Source organism: Tenrec ecaudatus, chromosome 17 (assembly GCF_050624435.1).
Source record: "Tenrec ecaudatus isolate mTenEca1 chromosome 17, mTenEca1.hap1, whole genome shotgun sequence".
Lineage (NCBI taxonomy): Eukaryota > Metazoa > Chordata > Mammalia > Afrosoricida > Tenrecidae > Tenrec > Tenrec ecaudatus.
In genome coordinates, this window is record NC_134546.1 from 64,687,476 (window position 1) to 64,692,582 (window position 5,107).

The 5,107-nt window shown below is 44.6% G+C and overlaps 1 non-coding gene across 1 annotated transcript; it reads right to left on the minus strand.

The window, feature by feature from the left end:
* Positions 1 to 745: 745 nt before the first annotated feature.
* On the minus strand, positions 746 to 866 carry LOC142431222 (small nucleolar RNA SNORA61). The gene has a single exon (XR_012780762.1). It is a non-coding gene; the product is annotated as a small nucleolar RNA SNORA61 (small nucleolar RNA).
* Between the last annotated feature and the right edge of the window lie 4,241 nt (positions 867 to 5,107).

Consider the following 5,107-nt stretch of genomic DNA (forward strand, 5'->3'; position numbering starts at 1 on the left):
GACGGGGGTGGCAGCAACAGCAAAACAAGCCCTAAAGTCAAGAAAACTCCCAAACTCTAAACTCAGTGCTATGGCGTCCACCCTGACCCACAGCGACACCACAGGGCAGAGCAGACCTGCAGCTGCGATTTACCAACACACTGTGTGAGCCCTGTCCTGTACCAAGCATGATGTCGATCTCCTGAGCACGTGACCTAAGCACACGCGAAGACGACGAAATCTCACCATGCATGTTCTAGGGAGTGTTCTCTCTATACTTCTTCCAAGAAAGATTTTGTCATTCTGAAAGTCCATGGTGTAGTCACTGTTCTTTGCCCTTTTCTTCAATCTCCTTTATTCGTGACTCAGCTTTTAAATGCACATGGAAGACCATGGACTGGCTCAGGGCATCTTAGTCCTCAAAGTGGCAGCACTGCTTTTGAACACCTTCGATCGGTCTATTGCAGCAGACTTGCCCAATGCAATCCTTGCTATCTTGACCGCTACTGCTACGTCTGTGCCCATTGATTGGGGAGCAGTATTTCCTCTTTTCATGATGTTGCTTACGGCCTTTCCGTTCTATCTTTTTGGAATGCTGAGATAGAGTCTTACTGAAAGTTGTAGTCGCGATCTTCATCAGTATGCGTTTCAAGTTCTCTTAGCTTTGCAAGCAAGAGCGTGTCATGTACATATGAGGCTGTGAATGAATCTTCCTCCAATGACGCTCTTTCTTCTTTTTTTTATTTTTTTATTTTTTATTTTTTTACCCTGTCTGAAACTAGCCCAGGCTCCAAGAGCACTGAGGGGCAGGCTTCAATGTTTCTTTTCCTCCTTTTACGACCACCCAGACCAGTGTTTTGATCCGATGGGAAAGGGAACTGGAGGGTGACGCTCTTTCTTCTTATAGTCTAGCTTCTGGAGTGACTTGCTCAGCGTACACATGCAAATGTATACTTGAAGGAAATAATCCTGACTCATACCTTTCCTGATTTTTTATAAATATATATTTAAAATAATTTCCTTAGGGGTTCATACAACTCTTTTTACAATCCGTACATACATCATTTGTGTCCAGCACATTTGTACATATGTTGCCATCATCATTCTCAAAACACCTGCTTTCTACTTGAGCCCTTGGTATCAGCTCTTCATTTTCTCCTCCCTCCCCGCTCCCCCCTCCTCCTGAACCCTTGATAATTTATAAATAATTATTGTTTATCATATATTACACCATCCGACATCTCTCTCACCCAGTTCTCTGCTGTCCGTCCTCCAGGGAGGAGATTATATATAGACCTTGTCATCTGTTCCCCCTTTCTCCCTCACCCTCCCTCCACCTTCCTGATATTGCCACTCTCACCACTGTTCTGGAGGGGCTCATCTGTCCTGGATTCCCTGTATTTCCAGTTCCTATCCATACCAGTGTGCATCTCCCAGTCCAGCTGGTTATATAAGGTAGAAATGGGATCATGATAGTGGGGGAGAGGAAGCATTCAAGAACTAGAGGACAATTGTATGTTTTATCGTTGCTACACTACACTCTGACTGGTTCATCACCTCCAACATCCCTTCTTCAAGGGGATGTCCAATTTCCCCCAGATGGGCCCTGGGTCCCCACTCTGCACTCCCCCTCATTCACAATGCTGTGATTTTTTTTTTGGATGCCTGATACCTGATCCCTTCGATGCCTTGTCATCTCACAGGGTGGTGTGCATTTTCCATGTGGGCTTTGTTATTTTTCAGTTAGATGGCCACTTGTTTATCTTCCAGCCTATGGGACCCCAGATTCTATATATTTTGACAACTGGGCACCATCAGCTTTCTTCACCGCATTTCCCTATGCACCTGCTTTGTCTTCAGTGTTCATGTTGGGGTAGGCTGGTGTGCTTCTTCCATGTGGGCTTTGTTGTTTCTTAGCTAGGTGGCTGCCTGATTGTCTTCAAGCCTTTACGGCTCCTGATGCTATATCATTTGATAGCCAGGCACCATCAGCTTTGTTTGCAACTTTTGCTTATGCACCCACTTTGTCCTCAGTGATCCAGTCGGGACAGGCTGGTGTGCTTCTTCCATGTGGATTTTGTTGTCTCTCAGTTAGATGGCTGCTTGTTTATCTTCAGGTGCTATATCTTTTGGTAGTTGGGCACTATCAGGTTTCTTCACCACATTTGCCTGTGCACCTATTATTTTCAGCGATAGTGCCAGGCAGATGAGTATCTCAGACTGCCAAATTGTTAGAACAAAGTGTTCTTGTGTTGAGGGAATACTTGAGCAGGGGCCCTCTGTCCATCTGTTTCCTTAATACTAAACCTATAAATATATGTACATAGATCTATTCCCCCCTCGTCGTATATAAATATATTTACATCTTTATATGTCTGTATTTAAATCTCTATAACTACCCTTTGCCTCCTAGTTCTTTCCTGTTTCTTTGTACTTTCCTCTTGTCCCACTATCATGTTCTGCCTTCATTTGGGTTTTAGGAATTCCTCTCGATTACATTGCCCTTGATCCAGCCCTGCCAGACCTCCCACACCCTTCTTGAGACTGATTTTGGATCACTTGTTATTCCCTTGTCCCTGGATTTATTAACACCCTCTTCCTTTCCCCCTCCACCCCTACCCCCATGGCCCCCCCCCCGGATCTGTCATCCCGTTGTTCTCTCTTCTGGCTTGTTTATTCCACCTATCCCTTCCAGGTAGACATGCTATGTACTATCACAAGATTGAGTACCCCGAAGCAACAACAGAAAGTAAAACAATAGCTACAACAACATGAACACACACACACACACACACAAACGTATGAATAGTTCAGGGTCTGTTTATTTTCCTTCACAGGTGCTTTCCAGTCGAGTCTGATGGGGTGCCATGCCCTGGCACCGCCTCTACCCCTGGGGACTTCATTGCTCTGCTTCCCCCACTGCTCTGCTGCATGCCCCCAGAGGCTGGCTTCGGTGTGGTGAGCTCATGGTGGGCACAATTCCCGCTGTGTGTCTCTAGTGTTGTCCCCAATGGTGCTATGGGTCAATGAGGATCGCTGTGTCCCATGGTGGGGCCGGCCCTGTGGTCATCTCTGTGCATTGCTTTTCTGAGCAGGAACATTGTCCTCAGGGCTTGGTGAGCCAGGATGTGCGTCACTCTTTTCTTTTTTTTTCCCCTGTGCCCCCTAGTTGGCTCCTGTGTGCTCTGACCAGATCAGTCCTCTTCCCCTCTTCTTGAGCTGTAGAGTCAGTGCTGTCCTCTGAGTGAATTCTTCTTGGGGGGAAGGGCGGTGCTATCCACTTATCTGGTAATGGGGCCGGCCCCTCAGGCCTCTCTATGGGGCCGGCCCCTCAGGCCTCTCTATCGGTTCCCTACATCATGTCAGTGTGTTGCGTTCTTGTCTAGGAGCTCTGGGTTGAAGTCTTGTCTTTCTTTCCCTGTGGAGACACAATCAACACCCTCCCCCTGTGTGGGTTAGTGCCCTGTTCCTTTCCTGATTTTTAAACCACCCAAGATTCCCTTGTTCTGTTATAACTGCTTTTTGGTCTCTATACAGGTTCTTCATGACCACAATTTAGTGTTCTATAATTTTCAGTGTTCACAATGTTACCATAATTTTTATGAGCCATCCAGTCGAATCGCACAGTAAAACACAGGTGGACATCGTCATGGTGTTCTCTGCTGTCCGCCCGGATGCACCTGACATCAGCAATGCTAGTCCTTATTCTACAGATTCTTGTGAATTCATTTGGCAGTTCCCTGTTGACATACTGCTATAATTCTTTTTAATTGTCTTCTGCAAAACTTGACTTGCATATGATATTAATGATATTATTTGATAATTTCTGCATTCTGGGGGAGAAAATGAGACTGAAAACCAAGACGATCTGGATTCAATCTAGTTCAATTCTTAGTCATGTGATTGGGTAAGACCTTTACTTCTCGGGGATTCTGTCTCTTTTTAATCTATGAAATTATGTATTTTTTGTTGTTTGTTTGCTTGCTTTCGAGGATTTAAAAAATTTATTGGGATATAATTCATATATCACAGAATCTAGTAGTTCAATCATCTTAAAGAGTTGTCCAATCATCACCACAATCAATTTTATAACCTTTTCTTCTTTCTCCTTATTAGAGAGCAAATGGTGTGAACATAGGAATTCTAATTTGTAATTGCTGTCGCTATAGTGATTGGATAAATTAGATAAATTCATTGGAGAGATGAAATGCAAGGCATTTTATTGTCTGTTTTATATGTACCTAAGCATTTATAACCTTACAATCTGCTCTCAGGTCACCTCACAGAGGAGACTCAGGGAAAATGAGGAAACCTTTCTTTGAGGGGAACACAACTTTAAAAAGCCTGAGAGAAGACACAGTTAACCGCAGGACCAATAATTACACAGTGAGCTGTGGATTATGGTGCTCCAATAGATCTTTCATTAGCGCCCCGTTACAATAAATGCTAAGGACACAGCTCTGACACATGGCTCCTTGGTAGCAACAGAAAATAGAGGAGGCCCCTTTCCTGTCACCTCCCCAGGCTGTCTCTCTCTCTCTCTCTCTCTCTCTCTCTCTCTCAGCAGGGTAATTGGGAAGAAATTGAGAAAGTTAAGGTACCTACCGCTGGTTCTGATTATAGCAAAGCACATACTTAACTCTCTTGCACTCCCATTCCTTCAACTGTGTGAGTTCATGTGGCATTCATGGTTTCCTTTCATAGCAACTAAGTGGCATGCATTATGTCTTTTTACTGATAAACCATGATTCAAAGAGATTGAATGGCCTGCTGGAGATCTCTAACTCGTACTGGAGCCTACCTTTCGGTCTTCCAAGTTCAGGTTTCTTTTCTTCTCAATAATGAGAACCTTGTGCTTGGATCTCCCAGGCTCTAGTGCTCTTCTTTTTTATATCATAAGGGGCAGGGATTTGTGCCAGCATTTAGACCCTGCTGTACCTCCAGCATCTACAACGGTGCCTGGCATTTACCGGGTTTCCCTGAAAGTAAGATATCCCCCCAAAATAAGACCTACTTACAGTTTTGCCTCTCGCTGAAATATAAGGTATTCCCCCCAAATTAGGACCTCTCCGAACATAAGGCCTCCCTGATAATAAGCCCCCCCGAAGCTACCATAACTCTGGACTCT